This window comes from Mobula hypostoma, chromosome 3 (assembly GCF_963921235.1).
Source record: "Mobula hypostoma chromosome 3, sMobHyp1.1, whole genome shotgun sequence".
NCBI classification, from domain to species: domain Eukaryota; kingdom Metazoa; phylum Chordata; class Chondrichthyes; order Myliobatiformes; family Myliobatidae; genus Mobula; species Mobula hypostoma.
The window spans coordinates 94,687,475-94,712,973 of NC_086099.1; the positions used below are offsets into that span (position 1 = coordinate 94,687,475).

The 25,499-nt window shown below is 44.2% G+C and overlaps 1 long non-coding RNA gene across 1 annotated transcript; it reads left to right on the forward strand.

Moving 5' to 3' along the window:
* Window positions 1–409: 409 nt before the first annotated feature.
* On the forward strand, window positions 410–12,350 carry LOC134343474 (uncharacterized). The gene is made up of 3 exons (XR_010017235.1): window positions 410–543; window positions 9,771–9,883; window positions 12,222–12,350. It is a non-coding gene; the product is annotated as an uncharacterized LOC134343474 (long non-coding RNA).
* Window positions 12,351–25,499: the final 13,149 nt, after the last annotated feature.

Genomic DNA, 25,499 nt, shown 5'->3' on the forward strand with positions numbered 1-25,499 from the left:
ATTATGGAATGGGGCGGGGGGGGGGGTACCAGAGTGAGCCTATCTAATAGAGGTGGGCACCTTAGGGAGTCTGTCGTCCCAACACGTGATCAATAACGACCTGGGAACACTGCTTGCTTCCCCCGAGCGTAATGCATCACTATGGGTTCGAGTAACGACAGCGGTTAAATTTAAGTATAATTCTCTTACTGAATAGAATTTAAAACTGCAAGTGGAGTGGAGCACAGTAGACGAGGGTGCTAAAGTTCTACACAAGTGGGCTCTTATCACTGAATTAGCTCACCAGAGGATATCGAATTGACTTCTGGAATGGTTACGGAGGCAGTTTTTCCAGTAAAAGGGGTGGTGCTGTCTTTAATAGCACCAGCTGTTGGTCATCCTATGAGTACAGCGATTCAAGTATCATACAGTTTAGAGTATGTAGAATAGGGTGCCCGTAGCCAGCTACGGAAACTGGATCAGCAGATGGGGAATGGGAGATCCTGCATGTCCCGTAAGGAAATGTTTTCAGTGTTGCTCAAAGCTGGGGTTCTGGAGCAGCAGGTAAATGGGGTTTCTACCCCCTACCTTCTATGGAATGTAGAGGATGTTCTGTATGGGGAAGCTAGAAAGAGAGACTGTTAAGGGGGAAGGGTCGTTCATCAAGTCCTCTGAAGATAAGAGTTTCTTTTGCCCTCTGCTAGATTCCTCACGTTCCATTCAGGACGCCCTGCAAAGGATATCGGCTAACATTTCCCAGCAGTGGGAATCGTGGGGAGTGAGGAGGGGGTAGCACTGTCGTGCCTCAGTGTTGTAGGGAAGGGGTCATTCGACCTGCATGACTCTTCCCTGTAAATAGAGTGTGCAGGATTTTAATGCAGAGGAATGTGAGGTGTGACCACATGTGTCAGTTTGCTTTTCTGTGTGTGGACTTTGCCTTTAAGAGATTCTGTGAATGTGTTGGTCTCCACCTAGTTGCTTTTTCCCTCTTAGTTGTTCTCTAATAAATGCTGTTTCTCTGTCAGAAATTAATGGTTTGTTTTAAATTTTTTTGCAGTTCTATACAAAGTTTTAAGGGGGAGTCCAGACTGGGTTTTGTGTTTTGTGGTCTAATCTGTAACTTTGTTTCTTGTTTTTAAAAATCTGTTTCGCGTTTATTGTGTCTTAATCTGTTTCTTTGTTACTTGTTTCCCTATGTAATAGGTTTTAGGGGTGACTCATTTCATACTGGCTATATGAAATTTGAGTTGATGGGGTAGAAATTTGGGCAACATTATTCCGGATATGAGATGCCCACATTTCAGAGGGAATAGAGCATTTGGGGAGCAAATCTAGTAGTTCTGCTGTTTTGTGTTTTCTAAATATCCCGTGATTGATCAGGAGCAAATACATTTTTATCTCCCTGCATTACAGAATGACAAAGTGGTGGGTGCTGACTTGGGGTGGGAGATTCTTGTGGTACATTCCTGGGGATGGCGTTTGAATTTGCACACTGGACCAACAGGTCAGATTGCTGAATTTGTACGAGAACTCCTTACTACACCCCAGAAGGGAGGCCACTGATATCGATCCCTTTGACAAGGAAAGGACTGCTGGGGGAAATTACCTAGCTTCTCAGGTTTTGGCATTCTGTTCTGGGGAGCTGGGAGGGAGTAGTCTGTTCCAGCCGACCTTGACCCAGAGTATGGAAACGGCCTCAAGCCTTGGTGGAGTAAGTACTATAAGGGCTGGCATTTCCCTACGTACCATTTGTATAATTGGGAGTTCTGACTATTAAGGTGATATCCCCACCTGACAGAGGGTTGGTGTAGGTGGTATGTTGAGCAGAAAGAGTATCCTGGGATGGCTGTGTTTATGCCCAATGCTGTTGTGAAGCTGAATGGTACTTACTAACTATGCAGTTCCTAAGCCTACCTGCGGTTTCTGCAGGGTGGTGCAGTTAGCTGATATGTGGGTGCTGTACATATACCACCCCAGGGCCCTTGATGAGCACTTTGCCTGTACTGGTCAGTAAGGGGGCTATTACAAAGGATGGAAGGCTTTGAATGATAGACTTTCTCAGCTTCTGTCCTGGGAGCTGATTTCAATGGCCTTAGATTACCTGCTTACAAAGCAAAGTGGCCCTTGTACTGTTATTAGTCAAGAATGCTGCACCTACATTCCTGATGGGACGAGTAACGTCACTCACCTGGTTGGTCACATCTCAAAGTCAGTGTATAAGATCCAGTGGGGGCCCAGCTGATTGACTATTACACTGCAGGTGGGGCTGATGGCCTTTTGGGGCACAGGGAGGCTGGCGGACTGCTGGAGTATATGGGGAGGTGACTATTACACTGCAGGTGGGCTGGCGGCCTTTTGGGGCACAGGGAGGCTGGCGGACTGCTGGAGTATATGGGGAGGTGACTATTACACTGCAGGTGGGCTGGTGGCCTTTTGGGGCACAGGGAGGCTGGCGGACTGCTGGAGTATATGGGGAGATGACTATTGAGTTTACAGTATTAAGTATCGTACTTCTGTTTTACATGTAGCTTAGTTGGGAGCTTGCGAGGGTCATACTAGTCTGAAGGTTGGATCATCACGTGCACAACTTTCAAGGGGTGGGCTGTCCTGTGGGGGGGGGGCTTGCCTTATTCTGATTGTCAGAAGTTGCTTCCATCGTGATTGGTTAACCTAGAAACTGCAGCTGCTTTTCCTATCGGATAGATGCCTGGCATCTAGTTTCAAATATCCTGGTTATATAGAGAGCACATGTGGGAGGTTCTCTCTCCCCCCCCCCCACCCACCAACCCCGTTTAAGGCAAGCAGTGTGCATGGCCCATGGCCATTGGGAAGGTATGCTCTGAATGCAGTTTTAATTATGTTTGTTGAATATTATAGTAATAAGTACTTATTGATCTCGTGGGAAATTCTTTTGTTACAGCAGCAACATTTAAAAATACACTTAGCAGTGTGTAGACTTAAGTAATAAATGACAGAACAATATACACAATAATGTACCATTGTGCAGTAATAATGTACAACATAATAAAACTGAGACTATTGTACTATGATGCGTGACGCACAGAGATGAACTGTTGGATATGCTTATTGCATTTGGTAGGAAAGATTCTCTGTAACGATCCTCGTGATAGTTGAGCTGAATGAGTGTTCAAAAAGGTGATTTGGTTTGTTGTTTCTGTAACTTGGGGAACATGAAATGTTAGGTCAAATTTATACTGTTTGTAAATAAATGATTAATATACTTACGCATCATCAGTGCTTTCTGTCTCACCCGCGAACCTGTTTCAACATTACAGTTACAAATCTTTCAGTTCAGCAAAAGCTGACTTGGCCTCCGGGGTCCAGGGGAAAGACCCAGCAGCTCCTTTAGCTAAACTGGCGAATGGTGCTACCATGGAAGTGAAATTACAGATGAATCAATAAAAATTGGAAATACCCAAAGGGCATTGGAGCTGTTTGAGAGGGGCTGGCTGCAGCCAATTCAGTACAGCTTGGGTTTTAGCAAATTACATACAGAACCTTCCATTTGAGATAACAAAACCAAAAGAAACTAGAAACACAAAATTCACTGAGTTTGACATATAGTTGATTCTTAAGCCGGCCTGTGCTGTATTGGCATCCACACCAGACATCAAGGTGAATGGTCCCAAGTCTGGCTGGCTCCTTGCAGGCTTTCCATCTGTGTTGGGTTGATTGTCGAGCTAGCAATGCTGCCTCGAAAAGAAAGAACTGCTAAAAAATGGCAAGGTTGCTCCTTGATGTGCCGCAAGGCGCGGAGAGGAACAACAACAAGCCAGCGTTGGAGAACACATCAGATATGCTTGACATGTTCTCAGAGGAACTGAGTAGATCAGTACGTCAGCCAAACAAAAACAAAATGAGCACCTCCCAGAGCACATCATGAATAAAGGTCTGGAGTACACCAGAGCATTCACCAGGCCGAAGGGCACCAGCCCCTATTCATAATGCCCAGTGGGAGTGCTGAAGGCCTTCTTCCACTCATCCCCCTCCCGAAGGTGAATCTTAATAAGCACACCTGCCCCCATAACAGCTGAAAAGCTGAGTTCATGAGTGAAAGTGGGTATCGATTCTTGATGGTGAACTTGTCTAGATCTCTATATGTAATCATACACTGCCTTAACCCACCATCCTTCTTAGATACAGAAAAATAGAACCCAGCACCAGCAGGGGTTGTGGATGGTCAAATAAATCAAGACACCAGTCCCTTCTGAATTTTCCCCTTCCATAGCCTCTCAGGGGCAGATAAGAATAAAGTCTTCCCCCAGGAGGAAGAGCACCAGGTAGCAAATTGATAACATAATCCTAATCCTGATGAGGTGGAAGTGTGGTGGCCCTCTTCTTGCCAAGTACCTCCAGCAATTCAGGGAGTATGCAAGACAATTCAGGTAAAAAGAATCTGGCTCAGAAGGTCCTGAAGGCAACTTGGACGGGCAAACAGCTGATCGAGCATGAGGTTGACCAACCCTAGCTGGCACCAGTGGACTAATCAGAGTTGTGGAAAGCCAGCCTAGGATGACCAAGAATGAGTGGAATCTCAGGGGAGTAGACAAGCTAAAATTGAACAGATCTCACATGCCGTTCAGCAGCAGGTTTGAGAGGAGAGGTAAAAATAAACAAATTTGTCCCAGGACCAATGATCTTCCATCTAGAGCCATGGTAAAGAGTAGCTGGTCTAGATGGGAAAAGGGCACTTCAAGTTACCTGGCCAGATCTCGGAAATCACCCACAAAGGCTCCAAAGTCATGCTGATGTTCCCTCCAAGAGGAAAGAGAGGGTAGCATCACACTGGAAGTAGCTGGGAGAAAAATTAGAGACCATCACAGACCTCCCCTTCCTGGATGGTCTTGGGAGTTTTACCGATAATTTGGGGCAAGATGAGCAATAGTGGCCAGTCCGCATTCAGAGATTCACCTTCAAATCTGGATGAGTATGCTGCAGTTATTACTGACTTCATTAAAACCCGTGTGGATGAATGTGTGCCTACAAAAACTTGCTATACATTCCAAAAAAAGCCATGGATGAACCAGGAGCTAAATCGTCTGCTGAGGACTAGACCTGTGGCATTCAAGTCTGGCAACCCAGGTCTGTACAAGGAAACCAGGTATGACTTGTGGAGGGCTATTTCAAGAGCAAAGAGACAATTCTAAGTGAGTTTGAAGGTGACATTGGATGCACATCAACATTGGTAGGGTTTGCGGGACATTACTTTCTACAAAGTGAAACCCAATAGCATGAATGGCAGCGATGCTTCACTACCAGATGAACTCAACGCCTTTTATGCCTTCTTTGAAAGGGAGAGCACCACTACAGCTGTGAAGATCCCTGCTGCACCTGATGACCCTGTGATCTCTGTCTCAGAGGCCAATGTTAGGTTGTCTTTAAAGAGAGTGAACTCTTGCAAGGCAGAAGGTCCCGATGGAGTACCTGGTAAGGCTCTGAAAACCTGTGCCAACCAACTAACGGGAGTATTCAAGGACATTTTCAACCTCTCACTGCTATGGTCAAAATTTCCCACCTGCTTCAAAAGGCAACAATTATACCAGTGCCCAGGAAGAGTTGTGTGAGCTGCCTTAATGACTATCGCCCAGTAACACTCACATCGACAGTGATGAAATGCTTTGAGAGGTTCATGGCCAGAATTAACTCCTGCCTCAGCAAGGACCTGGACCCACTGCAATCACCACAACAGGTCAACAGCAGACGCAATCTCAATGGCTCTTCACATGGCCTTTGATCACCTGGGCAATACAAACACCTATGTCAGGATGCTGTTCATTGACTATAGCTCAGCATTTAACACCATCATTCCCACAATCCTGATCAATAAACTACAGAACCTGGGCCTCTGTACCTCCCTCTGCAACTGGATCCTCGACTTCCTAACCGGAAGACTCACAATCTGTATGGATTGGTGATAACATATCCTCTTCGCTGATGATGAACACTGGCACATCTCGGGGAGTATGCTTAGCCCACTGCTCTACTCCCGCTCTATACCCATGTCTGTGTGGCTAGGCATTGCTCAAATTCCATCTATAATACAACCATTGTTGGTAGAATCTCAGAAGGAGATGGGAGGGTGTACAGGAGCAAGATATACCAGCTAGTTTAATGGTGTCACAGCAGCAAGCAGGCACTCAATGTCAGTAAAACAAAAGAGCTGATTGTGAACATCAGGAAGGGTGAGACGAGGGAACACAAACCAATCCTCATAGAGGGATCAGAGGTGGAGAGAGTGAGCAGTTTCCCAGGTGTGAAGATCCGAGGATCTAACCTGGTTCCAACATAGTGATGCAGCTATAAAGGCAGCAAGACAGTGGCTATATTTCATTAGGAGTTTAAAGAGATTTGGTTTGTCCACTAAAACACTCAAAAGCTTCTATAGTTGTACTGTGGAGAGCATTCTGACAGGCTGCATCACTGTCTGGTATGGAGGGGCTACTGCACAGGACTGAAAGAAGCTGCAGAGGGTTGTTAAATTAGTCATCTCCATTTTGGGCACTAGTCTCCATAATATCCAGGACATCTTCAAGGACAGTGCCTTGGAAAGGCAGTGTCCATTATTAAGGACCCTATCACCCAGGACATGCCCTTTTGAAATAGTTAATTCAGAAACAAAGGTTCCGAACTTAAAGAGGGGTAACTTTGAAGGTATGAGACGTGAATTAGCTAAGATAGACTGGAAAATGACACTTAAAGGATTGACGGTGGATATGCAATGGCAAGCATTTAAGGATTGCATGGATGAACTACAACAATTGTTCATCCCAGTTTGGCAAAAGAATAAATCAAGGAAGGTAGTGCACCCGTGGCTGACAAGAGCAATTAGGGATAGTATCAATTCCAAAGAAGAAGCATACAAATTAGCCAGAAAAAGTGGCTCACCTGAGGTCTGGGAGAAATTCAGAGTTCAGCAGAGGAGGGCAAAGGGCTTAATTAGGAAGGGGAAAAAAGATTATGAGAGAAAACTGGCAGGGAACATAAAAACTGACTGTAAAAGCTTTTATAGATATGTAAAAAGGAAAAGACTGGTAAAGACAAATGTAGGTCCCCTACAGACAGAAACAGGTGAATTGATTATGGGGAGCAAGGACATGGCAGACCAATTGAATAATTACTTTGGTTCTGTCTTCACTAAGGAGAACATAAATAATCTTCCAGAAATAGAAGGGGACAGAGGGTCCAGTGAGATGGAGGAACTGAGCGAAATACGTTAGTAGGGAAGTGGTGTTGGGTAAATTGAAGGGATTAAAGGCAGATAAATCCCCAGGGCCAGATGGTCTGCATCCCAGAGTGCTTAAGGAAGTAGCCCAAGAAATAGTGGATGCATTAGTGATAATTTTTCAAAACTCGTTAGATTCTGGACTAGTTCCTGAGGATTGGAGGGTGGCTAATGTAACCCCACTTTTTAAAAAAGGAGGGAGAGAGAAACCGGGGAATTATAGACCGGTTAGCCTAACGTCGGTGGTGGGGCAACTGCTGGAGTCAGTTATCAAAGATGTGATAACAGCACATTTGGAAAGCAGTGAAATCATCGGACAAAGTCAGCATGGATTTGTGAAAGGAAAATCATGTCTGATGAATCTCATAGAATTTTTTGAGGATGTAACTAGTAGAGTGGATAGGGGAGAACCTGTGGATGTGGTATATTTGGATTTTCAAAAGGCTTTTGACAAGGTTCCACACAGGAGATTAATGTGCAAACTTAAAGCACACGGTATTGGGGGTAAGGTATTGATGTGGATAGAGAATTGGTTAGCAGACAGGAAGCAAAGAGTGGGAATAAACGGGACCTTTTCAGAATGGCAGGCAGTGACTAGTGGGGTACCGCAAGGCTCAGTGCTGGGACCCCAGTTGTTTACAATATATATTAATGACTTGGATGAGGGAATTCAGTGCAGCATCTCCAAGTTTGCGGATGACACGAAGCTAGGCAGCAGTGTTAGCTGTGAGGAGGATGCTAAGAGGATGCAGAGTGACTTGGATAGGTTGGGTGAGTGGGCAAATTCATGGCAGATGCAATTTAATGTGGATAAATGTGAAGTTATCCACTTTGGTGGCAAAAATAGGAAAACAGATTATTATCTGAATGGTGGCCGATTAGGAAAAGGGGAGGTGCAACGAGACCTGGGTGTCATTATACACCAGTCATTGAAAGTGGGCATGCAGGTACAGCAGGCGGTGAAAATGGCGAATGGTATGCTGGCATTTATAGTGAGAGGATTCGAGTACAGGAGCAGGGAGGTACTACTGCAGTTCTACAAGGCCTTGGTGAGATCACACCTGGAGTATTGTGTGCAGTTTTGGTCCCCTAATCTGAGGAAAGCCATCCTTGCCATAGAAGGAGTACAAAGAAGGTTCACCAGATTGATCCCTGGGATGGCAGGACTTTCATATGAAGAAAGACTGGATGAACTGGGCTTGTACTCGTTGGAATTTAGAAGATTGAGGGGGTATCTGATTGAAACGTATAAAATCCTAAAGGGATTGGACGGGCTAGATGCAGGAAGATTGTTCCCGATGTTGGGGAAGTCCAGAACGAGAGGTCACAGTTTGAGGATAAAGGGGAAGCCTTTTAGGACTGAGATTAGGAAAAACTTCTTCACACAGAGAGTGGTGAATCTGTGGAATTCTCTGCCACAGGAAACAGTTGAGGCCAGTTCATTGGCTATATTTAAGAGGGAGTTAGATATGGCCCTTGTGGCTATGGGGATCAGGGGGTATGGAGGGAAGGCTGGTACAGGGTTCTGAGTTGGATGATCAGCCATGATCATAATAAATGGTGATGCAGGCTCAAAGGGCCGAATGGCCTACTCCTGCACCTATTTTCTATGTTTCTATGTTTCTTTTCTCACTGTTATCGTCAGGAAGGAGGCACAGAAGCCTGAAGGCACACACTCAGCGATTCAGGAACAGCTTCTTCTCCTCTGCCATTCGATTTCTACGTGGATATTGAACCCATGAACACCACCTCACATATATACACACAAACAATTTCTACTTTTTTTGCATTATTTTAATTTATTCAATATACAAATGCAATGGCTTCTTTGTAATGTTTCACTGCTAATGCTAATGTAAAGGCTTCTCTGTAATGTTCACTGCGGATGTAACGGTTTCTCTGTGGCAACAATGTTTGGGTTATGGCTGGAGATAACATGGTTTGGTATGCAGGGGTTAGTCACTGAGAAAATGTTGTCTTTCTTGTGCGTCTGGGAGCTGGGTTTTCGCAGTTCTTATTGGCGGGGAGAGATGAAGAGGGAAGACGCGTGTGGAGAGAGCTGGTAGGACACCGGACGGAGTGGACTGGGATCTGAGGGTCCGAAGGTTGGCGATGTTTGGAGGAGATCAATGGTAGAAGGATGACTACTGAGTGAGCTCGAACTGGGACTTTGACTTTGACTTGGGCCCTTTTTTCTGTTTCGTTTATTTTCATTACCAACCCTATATTCAGATTAAGATTCATAAAGTCTATCATTTAATTGCATAAGGTGTACTGTCTGATATTTTGCGTTGTGGGTTTGTAACTGGGGGTACATCACACAGCATCCATACAAACGTGATTACCCAGTTTGGCGGGGCCGAAGGCTGATTCCCCTAGACAAACGCGAGCTGGGCAAGCCCGGGGTTTACACATATTTACTGCAATTGACTTACTTATTTTTTCCTTTCTGCATTATCATGTATTGTATTGAACTGCTGCTGCTAAGCTAACAAATTTCACAACGTATGCCGGTGATAATAAAACCTGATTCCCATTCTCTCCACAGTACACGCAGCACATCTGTCTCTGCTGTTCGTTCTGCTTCTTTGCAATGACTCCTCGGGAGTGGTCAGTGGCGGTCTGGGTGGAGTCTTTGATCACAATGTTGAAGATAAACAGGTGTGCAAGGAAGTTCTTTGGGAAACTTCACCATGTCTTTCCCACTTCCTCTCAGATAGGGGATTATCAATTCAGATTGCCAGATCTAGGAGACTCCGCAGGTCTTCAGCTGGGTCTCTGGCCACCAAAACATCCTTCTGGTGATTATAAAGACCCTGATGAAATACGGCAGTCAGCATCTCCATTGTCCAACCACTCTCTACCACCAAGGTGTGGAATTCTATAGAGTGGTCCTCCACAGACAGGACACCCTGACGTAGATGGAGGAGCCTATCAACTGCCCCCCGACCCACGGCTGGCATGATTGAACACCTTCCTCATTGTTTTAGCAAAAGAGGCCTACATCAAGCAGGCGAATCCTTCTCTGTGCTATTGCCCAAAAGGAGTGAGATGATGTATGCCACCTTACTTCGATCTGAAGGGAACTCAGATGCTAAGGAGCATTGTATCAAAATTCCCCAGCGAGACTCCGGGTTACCATCAAAATGCTCAGGGGCCAGTAGGTTGAATGACTCTGCATGAGAGTTAAGACAGTCTGTGCGTGGCAGGGTTGCTGGGAACCAGAACCTGAACCAATCTCAGAAGAACATAGCCTCAGTCTCGGAGAACTTCAGCAGTGAGGTTAGTATCTCCTGGAACAGGTGTTCATGCCTCCCAACAGCTTCTCCTTGACAGGCCAATGCTGCATGCAGCAGTTCGCTCTTCCATGGGTCCAGGCTGGACCAGTCTTGCTGTAACGATGAACTCAGGCGAGGAGTAACCGGAGGCTCGAGTATAAAACACTGAGTTTATTCACAAAAGAATCAACAAAGATATACTGGTCACTCGGAATGGACGCCCGCCCATCACTATGGAAAGGCTAGTTCAAGACAGCAAGAAATGACTAGTACATGTAATGTAAATAGTGCAAGGTCACCGAGAAACTCCCAGTTACCAATTATTGGCACAAAAAGAAATTCAGGGAGCAAGCCACAACTAGATAAATTAACGATATTCAGGTGAAGTAAATGCCGAGATCTGGTGCCTTAGGGGTCTCCCGTTGATCCAAAGGGTTCATCACACAAGGAACTGCCTAAATAGGCACATTGCTTCTTCAAGCGTTTTGGATGTTGCGTGTCCCGGCTTTGTATCACAACAATACTTCAAATTTTTTTAATGTTTGCCCATTAACAACTCAGCTTCAGCCCACTTTACTTTGGTCAATTTATTTTTAATCTCTCATATTTACTTGACTGGAATGTAAAACATTAATTTATGAACCTCACAAAAGAAAATAAACAACAGATGTACAGTAGAATGTTTCTTTAAATGGGAAGATACCATTCCAGCTTTGGATTTATAGCAACCTTTGCTCACGGCAATGCAAATTTTTATTTTACCCTTTCAGGTTCCTTTTTTTCGTGTTCCTTTTTGAAAAACATTTGAATCTGCTCTCCCCAACTTTCTAGACAATAAATTCTCACTGGACAAGTTTCTCTTGATATCTTAACCAATGGTTCTTAAACATTTCCAACTGTAGATTCACCATAGACCCAAACCAGCAAACATTTTGTATTTAATAAGTGAAATGCTAGTTGTAATCACTTAAGCGTTAAGTAATCCTTAAACCTTACCAGGTTCTCACAGATTCTCACTTAAAAAAATAATTGCTTCCAATTTCAATGCTGACTTGTAAAGTTTAAAACTTGATACTCCCCACCCTACCACTCCCTCAAGTCATAACCGAAACTGTAATCTAAAGCAAATCATATCGGACAAAAACCCAGAAGAGAATTGCATGTTACTGATTTAAATATTTTCCAAGTAATACATTTCTCAATATTAGTCATTAAATGATGTAAAGCAGTGGTGGGAAATGACTAATATGCAGAAAACATCATATGGCTATAACAACTGCACAGATTATCATGCTTTTAATTTTAAAGTTTGTTTGCCTGTGACCAACGTGCGTCTTTGTTAATGTGGAATTTCAACCCAGGATGGTGCAGTGGGAAACTATAACTGGTCAAGGAAATGAATTTCAGTGCAGGGAATCCAGCAAAAATAAAGAAGGAACTTCCTCCTTCCTCTATTCCCCACTCTGACCTTTTACTTCTTCTTACCCGCTTATTACTTCCCCCGGGTTCCCTCTATCTCCCCTTTCTCCCTATGCTTCACTCTCCTCTACTATCAGATTCTTTCTTCTCCAGCTCTCGACCTTTTTCACTCACCTGGCTTCACCTATCACCTTACAGCTAGCCTCCTTCCCCACCTTTCTATTCTGGCATCTTCACCCTTCCTTCTCAGTGGTGAAGAAGGGTCTCAGCCCAAAACATCAACTGTTTATTTATTTCCATAGATGCTGCCTGGCCTGCTGAGTTCCTCCAGCATTTTGTGCGTGTTACTTTGGATTTCCAGCATCTGCAGACTTTCTCATGTTTATAAAGGAGGTTTATTGGAAATATAATAAAGTTTCCCATGTTGTTTGACAAGTCAAATCACTTTTTATTGTCATTTCAACCACAACTGCTGGTACAGTACACAGTAAAAATGAGACAACGTTTTTCAGGACCATGGTGCTACATGAGAAATAAGTTGATCAGGGTCAGCCATGGAAGTTGCATCCAAACTGCCTACATACGCAAAGCTACGATATGGAGAGCAAGCTGCTGCCCATGTAGCAAGCTCCCCTTCTCCACACATCTGGTGAACCCAAAGGAACGGCAGAGACCGATACAGTTTGGTACCAGCAGCATCGCAGGCATTGTCAGTCAGCATTGAACTCAATGTAGGACTGCCTTAGGGACTCCAGCTCTGGACTTTTCCCTCGGGAGTTACTCCCAAAGCCTTCCCCGTGAGTGGGTATAGCCACATGGCGGTGGAGGTTTGAGATCAAAGTTTCCCTTCTCTGAGATGAGCTGCCAAACACGGCTGAAGTGCCTCATCTGCCCAAAGTGACTGATTTTAAGGCGCCAGTAACCCGCCTTTTCTCTTTCTGTCAGTAGGGATGGTTCTGCTGGGCTTAGCAGCTAAGCCACATGTGTAGGCCAGGAGATGGACTTGGTTGAGAGAGGCTATTTGAGGAAGCATTTAGTAGGTAGTGGGAGCTTGTCCCCATTTCCACCCCTGGCTATAACAACCTTCACAAGAATGTATAGTACACCACATAAGTATCTTTATTACATGGTGGAGCTTAGCAACAAGTGGAGCACCATCGTTGTGTAACTTCTATGCCAGGTACCATGGGATGGACCCTTGTACTATGAGTGCTATATTCAGGTTAACTGAATGTGACTGAGTAAAGTGATGTTGGGAGGTATTTGTGCTTATCAAGCACTTTAAAAACTTTCATTCTAATACAGACACCTGCTGTGCAGGCACATGGCAGATTTTATCCCCAGTGAAGTATAAACTGTACAGTATCTAACTTGAGACATGGCTGTATGGGGTGTCCAGGGAGGGGGGGCATCTTTGTTGAAGGGGCTTGTTATGTCCATTCTGGGGCAGCTTTCTCACCTTGTGGGCTCCACCAGGCACTCAGCTCTCACCTGCAGCTCCAGGTGGCTGTTTGCATGTGACAGCAGCCACACCCTGGTATACTGCTCAGACAGGTGGGCTAAACCAGGTGAGGGTAGCCGGTGGCATCACACCCCGGTGAGACAGGGTCATGCCTGTCCTAGCATGGGAAGTCAGCCCTGGTTGAGATCAACGGCCAGGAAGGCGGTACTGTAACGCTCCGTGGAGAGCGAAGGACATGGCAAGCCACAGAAGATGTCATGGTCAGTAAACCAAAACCAAGGAAGATCCCAGTTTGTGACGCTTGTTCATACCACTGGATCTTCATTTCCAATGTCATGAGAGTGAAACTGCCCCAGTGCAATGGGTTTTCAGTTTAAAAATTCTCCTGAACATGTTTCCTGCCATTGTTGGACAGAGTGGACAACCACCAACTTGAGATATACTTTGCACAACCAGTTTAACTTTAGGCACTGTTTATATCTGGGTTGTCACTTATGCTGAAAATGGAAGTCTCAGGGCATTTTCCTCACTCCATCCTGGAAATCGGTTATTTTCACGATATAACCTACCTGCTCCTTCCACACTGTGTTATTTTGTCGTGATTCCCCGTCACCGTGTTTATATATTCCTGCTTTCCCACACCTCCCTCCCTAGCTACCATCTCCATTATAAACCCAAAGGGATGTAGACAAGCTCCATCAGAGCTTTGCAGCATTTCTTGTTCCTTAAACCTACCCAGGAGTTAGTAAGTGGAGTTTCTTTATCACGTGTAAATACTGCTGCCTGGCCCCTCATGCAGTTCCACAAAGCTCCAAAATGAAAACTAAACACTTCAGTGCTGTGTGTGTTAGGGGACGGTGGGCATTGCTGCCTGAATTCCTCACTGCTGCCCATCCTTAAAGGCACAAGCACACAAAAGTACAAACACTCTCCCAGCTATGGTGGAGTGTTGTGACTTCACTATGCCTGTATACCTCACTATAGCGGTACATGCTGCTTTAGCTTCTGATTAACAGAGGGATTCAGTCCTGCTGTCTGTGTGGCATTTACACATCCTGCCTGTCACTATGTGGTTTCCTCCACATCCTAAAGATGTGGGTTGGGAAGCTGATTGGCTGCAGACAGAACTTTCTGTGTTGTTGGGGGTTGGGGTGAGGTTTGCTGGGGTGATAAGGCCACAAAGTAGGGTAACCAATGTTTGATTCCGGAAAGAAGGGATGGTTTTCTTAGGAACCCGGCTCACGGGTCCTCCACAGACACTTGTTGACAAAAAAAATTGCGAAATCTTGCCAACGATATTCTGGAGTAGTATTTCGTACAACTCAATCTTTTATTTTATTGAGGTCAAGAGATCTTTGGGGAATTCTAATTTAGTTCACAGACAGACAATTGTCCATTGAAAGTTAAATATCCTCAAAAAATCCCCCCCAAAGCTCCAATCAGATGCTCCCAGCTGGATGTTGTCAAGGGAGTGTGTAAAGACATTTAACAAACTGATATGCGGCATATATCAGCAATTTCAGTCTGATAAGGGAGGGTGGCAACGCCTTCAACTATGAGACCAGTTTAACCACGTAATGTCTATGCTACAATCAATAGGTACGTGAGATAACAGGACTTTAAGGTCACAGTCCTATTGTTAGCATGGCATTGCCTATGCAGTATATATATACACACACACACAAACAGAGTGCTTATAAAAAGTATTCTCCCCTCTTGGAAGCTTTCGTGTTTTATTGTTGTACAACATTGAATCACAGTGGATTTAATTTGGCTTTTTTGACACTGATCAACAGAAAAGCCTCCTTCATGTCAAAGTGAAAACAGATCTCTATAAAGTGATCTAAATTAATTGCAAATATAAAACACAAAATAATTGATTGCATAAATATTCACCGCCTTCAAGTCAGTATTTAGTAGATGCACCTTTGGCAGCAATTACAGCCTTGAGTCTGTGTGAATAGGTCTTGATCAGCTTTGCACATCTGGACACGGCAATTTCCTCTCATTCTTCTTTACAAAACTGCTCAAGCTCTGTCAGATTGCATGGGGATCATGATTGAACGGCCCCTTTCAAGTCCAGACACAAATTCTCAATTGGATTGAGGTCTGGACTCTGACTTGGCCTCTCCAGGACATTAACTTTGTTGTTTTTAAGCCATTCCTGTGTAGCTTTGGCTTTATGCTTGGGGTCATTGTCTTGCTGGAAAACAAATCTTCTCCCAAGTTGCAGTTCTCTTGCGGACTGCATCAGGTTTTCCTCCAGGATTTCCCTGTATGTTGCTGCATTCATTTAACCCTCTATCTTCACAAGCCTTCCAGGGCCTGCTGCAGTGAAACATCTTCACAGCATGATGCAGCCACCACCATGCTTCATGGTAGGGATGGTGTGTTTTTGACACTATATGGTTTTTGGTTTATGCCAAACATAGCATTTAGTCTAATGGCCAAAAATCTCAATTTTGGTTTCATCAGACCATAGAACCTTCTTCAAGCTGACTTCAGAGTCTCCCTCATGCCTTCTGGCAAACTAGCCGAGATTTCATGTTAGTTTTTTTCAAAGGTGGCTTTCTCTTCACTACTCTCCCATAAAGCTGTGACTGGTGAAGCACCCGGGGAACAGTTGTTATATGTGCAGTCTCTCCCATCTCAGCCACTGAAGTTTGTAACTCCTTCAGAGTTGTCTTGGGTCTCTTTCCCTCACTAGTCCACTTCTTGCACTGTCACTCAGTTTTTGAGGACAGCCTGCTCTAGGCAGACTTACAGCTATGCCATATACTTCCCATTTCTTGATGGTTGACTCTAAGGGATAATTCAGTGACTTGCAAATTTTCTTGTATCCATCTCCTGACTTGTGCTTTTCAATAACCTTCAAGTAGAATTGCTTGGAGTGTTTTTTTGTCTTCATGGTGTAGTTAGATCACTTTGTAGAGATCTGTTTTCACTTTGACGAGGAAGTCTTTTTCTGTTGATCAGTGTCAAAAAAGCCAAATTAAATCCACTGTGATTCAATGTTGTAAAAGAATAAAACATGAAAACTTCCAAGGGGGGGTGGGGTGAATACTTTTTATAGGCACTGTATATATCAAGCAGTGCAAATAGCCTCTGTTCGTGAAGAGGACAGCCAGTTTTATGATTTAATCAAGAGAAGTTTTGAATGTCTGTGGACATGGTGTGCTACAATGGTCAACATCTTCAAGCAACAATAATTATGAACGTGAACTCTTAGGCAAGGAAAAATTTGCAAATCTCATTTGGAAGTACACATTCTGCATTCACACAGATGCAGTTGCCTGATGTTTGAAGATGTTGCTGTCTAAATAAGAGGGCATTTACAAAAATACCAACACAGGAATTCACACTGGTGTCAAACCTCAAGCGAGTTAACTTAATTTATGGTAAGTGAAAAGGAGCCGACAAGTGACAAACATTTTAACTTACCTTTCCACAAACAACCAAGGAGATCTGTGGTCTGTCAAACAAGCTGAGATAAACTCCTGAAGCATGGATGGAGATGAGGCCGTGTGCAGGAGTGAGATAGCTCAGCTGATTGTGTGGCACTCCGTGTCAGCAAGACCACCAAAGACGTTAGCAAGGTGAAGTCAGGGAAGGGCGAGCAGCTTCAGGATCCTGGGTGAGAATATTTCCTGCACCGATCAGATAGATACAACCACAAAGAAGGCACACCAGCATGCCTAATTAGAAGTTCAGGGAGATTGAGCATTTTACCAAAGATTCTGACAGACTTCTACATGGAAAGCATTCTGACTGGTGAGATCATGGCCCGTTATGGAAATTCCAAAGCGTAGGAATGCAAGAGGCTACAGAGAGTGGTAAACTCAACCAGTTCCAGCATGTCCTCACCTTCAAGGACATCTACAAGAGGCAATGTCTCAAGAAGGTGGTATCCATCGTCAGGGGTCCCACCATCTGCACCACCCCTCTGTGAGGAGGCACAGGAGCCTGAAGAACTATACCTTGAGGTCCAACAGCAGCTTCTTCTTCACTGCCATCAGGTTCTTGAATCAACCTTAAAAACACTGCCACAGTGCCACTACTATTTTTCAGTCTGCCAATCCCGGGTTAGTGTTATGTTTATTTTGTACATGGTGTCTAATATGGATTAGTTTAATGTTAACGTGTTTACCCTTGCCATGTGAAGTGTAGTGGGTAACATAACAGTGATACAATGTTATTACAGCTCAGGGCATCAGATTTGGAGTTTAATTCTGACACTGTTTGTAAGGATTTTGTAGTCCTCCCCGTGAATGCGTGGGTTTCCTCCGGGTGCTCCGATTTCCTTCCACAGTCCAAAGGCGTACCGGTTAGCAACCATATAACAATTACAGCACGGAAACAGGCCATCTCGGCCCTTCTAGTCCATGCTGAATGCTTACTTTCACTTAGTCCCACGGACCTGCACTCAACCCTTAACCCTCCATTCCTTTCCTGTCCATATACCTATCCAATTTTACTTTAAATGACAATATCGAGCCTGCCTCAACCACCTTTACTGGAAGCTCGTTCCACACAGCTACCACTCTCTGAGTAAAGAAGTTCCCCCTCGTGTTACCCCTAAACTTTTGCCCTTTAACTCTCAACTCATGTCCTCCTGTTTGAATCTCCCCTACTCTCAATGGAAAAAGCCTATCCACGTCAACTCTATCTATCCCCCTCACAATTTTAAATACCTCTATCAAGTCCCCCCTCAACCTTCTACGCTCCAAAGAATAAAGACCCAACTTGTTCAACCTTTCTCTGTAACTTAGGTGATTGAACATAGAACATAGAACATAGAATAGTACAGCACAGTACAGGCCCTTCGGCCCACAATGATGTGCTGACCCTCAAACCCTGCCTCCCATATAAGCCCCCACCTTAAATTCCTCCATATACTTGTCTAGTAGTCTCTTAAACTTCACTAGTGTATCTGCCTCCACCACTGACTCAGGCAGTGCATTCCACACACCAACCACTCTCTGAGTAAAAACCCTTCCTCTAATATCCCCCTTGAACTTCCCACCCCTTACCTTAAAGCCATGTCCTCTTGTATTGAGCAGTGGTGCCCTGGGGAAGAAGCGCTGGCCATCCACTCTATCTATTCCTCTTATTAACTTGTACACCTCTATCATGTCTCCTCTCATCCTCCTTCTCTCCAAAGAGTAAAGCCCTAGCTCCCTTAATCTCTGATCGTAATGCATACTCTCTAAACCAGGCAGCATCCTGGTAAATCTCCTCTGTACCCTTTCCAATGCTTCCACATCCTTCCTATAGTGAGGCGACCAGAACTGGATACAGTACTCCAAGTGTGGCCTAACCAGAGTTTTATAGAGCTGCATCATTACATTGCGACTCTTAAACTCTATCCCTCGACTTATGAAAGCTAACACCCCATAAGCTTTCTTAACTACCCTATCCACCTGTGAGGCAACTTTCAGGGATCTGTGGACATGTACCCCCAGATACCTCTGCTCCTCCACACTACCAAGTATCCTGCCATTTACTTTGTACTCTGCCTTGGAGTTTGTCCTTCCAAAGTATACCACCTCACACTTCTCCGGGTTGAACTCCATCTGCCACTTCTCAGCCCACTTCTGCATCCTATCAATGTCTTTCTGCAATCTTCGACAATCCTCTACACTACCTACAACACCACCAACCTTTGTGTCGTCTGCAAACTTGCCAACCCACCCTTCTACCCCCACATCCACGTTGTTAATAAAAATCACGAAAAGTAGAGGTCCCAGAACAGATCCTTGTGGGACACCACTAGTCACAATCCTCCAATCTGAATGTACTCCCTCCACCACGACCTTCTGCCTTCTGCAGGCAAGCAAATTCTGAATCCACCCGGCCAAACTTCCCTGGATCCCATGCCTTCTGACTTTCTGAATAAGCCTACCGTGCGGAACCTTGTCAAATGCCTTACTAAAATCCATATAGATCACATCCACTGCACTACCCTCATCTATATGCCTGGTCACCTCCTCAAAGAACTCTATCAGGCTTGTTAGACACGATCTGCCCTTCACAAAGCCATGTTGACTGTATCCGATCAGACCTTGATTCTCTAAATGCCCATAGATCCTATCTCTAAGAATCTTTTCCAACAGCTTTCCCACCACAGACGTAAGGCTCACTGGTCTATAATTAACTGGACTATCCCTACTACCTTTTTTGAACCAGGGGACAACATTCATCTCCCTTCAATCCTCCGGTACCATTCCCGTGGACAATGAGGACATAAAGATCCTAGCCAGAGGCTCAGCAATCTCTTCCCTCGCCTCGTGGAGCAGCCTGGGGAATATTCCGTCAGGCGCTGGGGACTTATCCGTCCTAATGTATTTTAACAACTCCAACATCTCCTCTCCTTTAATATCAACATGCTCCAGAACATCAACCTCACTCATATTGTCCTCACCATCATCAAGTTCCCCCTCATTGGTGAATACCGAAGAGAAGTATTCATTGAGGACCTTCAAGCAACATACATCAAAGTTGCTGGTGAACGCAGCAGGCCAAGCAGCATCTATAGGAAGGGTCCTGACGAAGGGTCTCGGCCTGAAACGTCGACTACACCTCTTCCTATAGATGCTGCTTGGCCTGCTGCGTTCACCAGCAACTTTGATGTATGTTGCTTGAATTTCCAGCATCTGCAGAATTCCTGTTGTTTACATTGAGGACCTTGCTCACTTCCACAGCCTCCAGGCACATCTTCCCACCTTTATCTCTAATCGGTCCTACCTTCACTCCTGTCATCCTTTTGTTCTTCACATAATTGAAGAATGCCTTGGGGTTTTCCTTTACTCTACTCGCCAAGGCCTTCTCATGCCCCCTTCCTGCTCTTCTCAGCCCCTTCTTAAGCTCCTTTCTTGCTTCCCTACATTCCTCAATAGACCCATCTGATCCTTGCTTCCTAAACCTCATGTATGCTGCCTTCTTCCACCTGACTAGATTTTCCACCTCACTTGTCACCAATGGTTCCTTCACCCTACCATTCTTTATCTTCCTCACTGGGACAAATTTATCCCTAACATCCTGCAAGAGATCTCTAAACATCGACCACATGTCCATAGTACATTTCCCTGCAAAAACATCATCCCAATTCACACCCGCAAGTTCTACCCTTATAGCCTCATAATTTGCCCTTCCCCAATTAAAAATTATCCTGTCCTCTCTGACTCCATCCTTTTCCATGATAATGCTAAAGGCCAGGGAGCGGTGGTCACTGTCCCCCAGATGCTCACCCACTGAGAGATCTGTGACCTGACCCGGTTCATTAGCTAGTACTAGATCTAGTATGGCAATTCCCCTAGTTGGCCTGTCCACATACTGTGACAGGAATCCGTCCTGGACACACTTAACAAACTCTGCCCCATCTAAACCCTTGAATCTAATCAGGTGCCAGTCAAAATTAGGGAAGTTAAAGTTACCCATGATAATAACCCTGTTATTTTTGCACCTTTCCAAAACCTGCCTCCCAATCTGCTCCTCTGTATCTCTGCTGCTACCAGGGGGCCTATAGAATACCCCCAGTAGAGTAACTTCTCCCTTCCTGTTCCTGACTTCCACCCATACTGACTCAAAAGAGGATCCTGCTGCATTACCCACCCTTTCTGTAGCTGTAATAGTATCCCTGACCAGTAATGCCACCCCTCCTCCCCTTTCCCCCCCTCTCTATCCCTTTTAAAGCACTGAAATCCAGGAATATTGAGAAACCATTCCTGCCCTGGTGCCAACCAAGTCTCTGTAATGGCCACTACATCATAATTCCATGTATGTATCTAAGCTCTCAGTTCATCACCTTTGTTCCTGATGCTTCTTACATTGAGGTACACACACTTCAGCCCTTCTGCCTTACTACCTCTACACCGTTTATTCTGCTTCTCTTTCCTCAAAGCCTCTCTATATGTTAGATCTGGCTTTACTCCATGCACTTCTTTCACTGCTCTATCACTCCGGGTCCCATACCCCTTGCAAATTAGCCCCAGGTAACATTCTAGTACTCTCACTATTTTGTTGACATCATTCCTATAATTCGATGACCAGAACTGTACATAAAACTCCAAATTTGGCCTTACCAATGCCTTGTACAATTTTAACATTACATCCCAACTCCTATACTCAATGCTCTGATTTATAAAGGCCAGCATACCAAAAGCTTTCTTCACCACCCTATCCACATGAGATTCCACCTTCAGGGAACTATGCACCATTATTCCTAGATTCCCTCTGTTCTACTGCATTCTTCAATGCCCTACCATTTACCATGTATGCCCTATTTTGATTAGTCCTACCAAAATGTAGCATCTCACATTCATCAGCATTAAACTCCATTTGCCATCTTTCAGCCCACTCTTCTAACTGACCTAAATCTCTCTGCAAGCTTTGAAAACCTACTTCATTATCCACAATGCCACCTATCTTAGTATCATCTGCATACTTACTAATCCAATTTACCTCCCCATCATCCAGATCATTAATATATATGACAAACAACATTGGACCCTGTACAGATCCCTGAGGTACACCACTAGTCACCGCCCTCCAACCTGACAAACAGTTATCCACCAGTACTCTCTGGCATCTCCCATCCAGCCACTGTTGAATCCATTTTACTACTTCAATATTAATACCTAACGATTGAACCTTCCTAACTAACTTTCCGTGTGGAACCTTGTCAAAGGCCTTACTGAAGTCCATATAGACAACATCTACCGCTTTACCCTCGTCAACTTTCCGAATAACCTCTTCAAAAAATTCAATAAGATTTGTCAAACATGACCTTCCACGCACAAATCCATGTTGACTGTTTCTAATCAGACCCTGTCTATCCAGATAATTATATATACTATTTCTAAGAATACTTTCCATTAATTTGCCCACCACTGACATCAAACTTACAGGCCAATAATTGATAGGTTTACTCTTAGAACCCTTTTTAAACAATGGAACAACATGAGCAATAGGTCAATCCTCCAGCACCATCCCCATTTCTAATGACATTTGAAATATTCCTGTCAGAGCCCCTGCTATTTCCACACTAACTTCCCTCAAAGTCCTAGGGAATATCCTGTCAGGACCCGGAGACTTATCCACTTTTATATTCCTTAAAAGCACCAGTACTTCCTCTTCTTTAATCATCATAGTTTCCATAACTTCCCTACCTGTTTCCCTTATCTTACACAATTTAATATCCTTCTCCTTAGTGAATACCGAAGAAAAGAAATTGTTCAAAATCTCCCCCATCTCTTTTGGTTCCACACATAGCTGTGCACTCTGATTCCCTAAGGGACCAATTTTATCCCTCACTGTCCTTTTGCTATTAACATAACTGTAGAAACCCTTTGGATTTATTTTCACCTTACTTGCCAAAGCAGCCTCGTATCTTCTTTTAGTTTTTCTAATTTCTTTCTTAAGATTCTTTTTACATTCTTTATAGTCCTCGAGCACCTTATTTACTCCATACTACCTATATTTATTGTAGATATCTCTCTTCTTCCGAACCAAGTTTCCAATATCCCTTGAAAGCCATGGCTCTCTCATACTTTTAACCTTTCCTTTCAACCTAACAGGAACATAAAGATTCTGTACCCTCAAAATATCACCTTTAAGTGACCTCCATTTCTTTATTATATCCTTCGCATAAAACAATTTGTCCCAATCCACTCCTTCTAAATCCTTTTGCATCTCCTCAAAGTTAGCCTTTCTCCAATCAAAAATCTCAATCCTAGGTCCAGTCCTATCCTTCTCCATAATTATATTGAAACTAATGGTATTGCGATCACTGGACCCAAAGTGCTCCCCAACACATACCTCCATCACCTGACCTATCTCATTCCCTAACAGGAGATCCAACACTGCCCCTTCTCTAGTTGGTACCTTTATGTATTGCTGCAAAAAACTATCCTGCACACATTTTACAAACTCCAAACCATCCAGCCCTTTTACAGTATGGACTTCCCAGTCTATGTGTGGAAAATTAAAATCTCCCACAATCACAACCTTGTGCTTACTACAAATATCTGCTATCTCCTTACAAATTTGCTCCTCCAATTCTCGCTCCCCATTAGGTGGTTAATTGGTCATTGTAAATTGTCCTGAGATTAGGCGAGGGTTAAACAGGTGGGCTGCTGGGTGGTGTGGCTTACTGGGCTCGAGGGTTTGTTCCATGCTGTATCTCTAAATAAAAATAAAATAAGAAGTTAATTTTCTTGGCATTGAAAGACCTGCATATACAAACTCAAAATGTTTTCTCTGGATCCTATGGAGTAATTGTTACTAAATGTTTACAAGTCAACACATAAGTAAGGACTTTGATAATAGAATGGCTGGTTATGTTCTCAATGCCCTTTGAAAATAGCAAACATCAGGATTGTCACTGAAGAAAAACCCATTCGCCAACTTTTCTGGATGGGTTTGGACTTTACTCTGCTAACAAATTGTTGTGCTAAGGGCCTAACATCAAACAGTTTGATATTGGACACTGAAAACTAACAGGATGAAAGTGGTACCATCAAAGGGGGAGGTTCCATAAATCTAATCATCATAAGACCATAAGATATGGGAGCAGAATTAGGCCATTTGGCCCATCAAGTCTGCTCCCCCATTTCATCACAGCTAATCCATTTCCCTCTCAACCCCAATCTCCTGCCTTCTCCCTGTATCCTTTCATTCCCTGACTAATCAAGAATCAGTCAAGCTCTGCCTTAACTATACACAATGACTTGGCCTTCACAGCCATCTGTTGCAACAAATTCAACAGATTCACCATTCTGTGGCTAAAGAAATTACTCGTCAGTTCCATTCTAATAGGACATCCCTCTATGCTGAGGCTGTGTCCTCTGGTGTTAGACTCCCCTAACATAGGAAACATCATCTCCACATCTACTCTGTTGAGGCCTTTCAACGTTGTATAGGTTTCGATGAGATTCCCCCTCATTCTTCTAAATTCCAGTCAGTACAGCCCTAGAACTATCAAACACTTCTCATATAACAAGCCTTTCAATCCCAGAATCATTTTCGTGAAGCTCCTTTGAAACCTCTCCAATGCTAGCACATACTTTCTTAGACAAGAGGCCCAAAACTGCTCATAATTCTCCAAGTGACGTTACACCAGTGCCTCATATGCTGTAGCCTCAACATTACATCCTTGCTTTTATCAAATCAAATCAAGTGTAATTATTATTCAACCATACATAGGTATAGCTGAATGATTCAGTGTTCCCCTGGGCCAAGGTGCAAAACATTCAAAATAGCATGCAACATTCAAAATGGTGAGTAACATAATTCAAAATAGCGAGCAATAAAGCATATTCATTCAGAAAAAAATACATAAATAGTCCAAGACCCTGAGCGACAATGTCCGGCGATCAGTGGTGCAGTCTCCCAGCAGTGTGCAGATGTACGCAGTCCAGCTTGTCATTCCACTGCTTGAACACAGGAGGGCAGCACCGATAGGAGAGGCCAGGCCCCAGCTGAGCGCGGACACCACACAGTAACGCGACAGTGTCTCTCTCACCTGGTCTGCAGTAGCAGGCAAGCCCAAGGCACTGAGGCCTAGTCTTCACTCCAATTGAAGCTCCCATGATGTCTGTCCCTCCACCAGACAAGGGACAAGGGCAATGGGCCTGCAGCAACTTACAATATCATAGATTCTTGCAATTGTAAATGAAATGTCGTAGACAATTTCCCAAGGTTATACTGCACCAACCTCGATGCTTCTGAGTAGTGGCTATCAACACGGTCTGCAGCCAGTTCAGCTCCTCCGAACCCAAACCAGCTCCTCCAACATCCCGATCGTCTTATTTCCCGATATCCTGACCGGCCCCTTCGACACCTCAGCCGGCTCCACTGCCGACACCAGTCCAGCTACTTCGATCAGCGAGCAGCTCTCTGTTGGAGTGGCCCTGCAGTACCCCAAGTTCTTGGAGTAGAACTGCCCTTGGATCGTAAAAGACAAATTTTACAAAGGAAAAAGCACCTTTGTTTGGCCCCTGATGGTATTCACACATGCTGCCATCTTACCAGATATTGTATATCCTATTTGGTAATATTCCAGTCCTCTCAAAATGAAAGCTGACATTGCATTTCCTTCCTCATCACTGATTCAACCTGC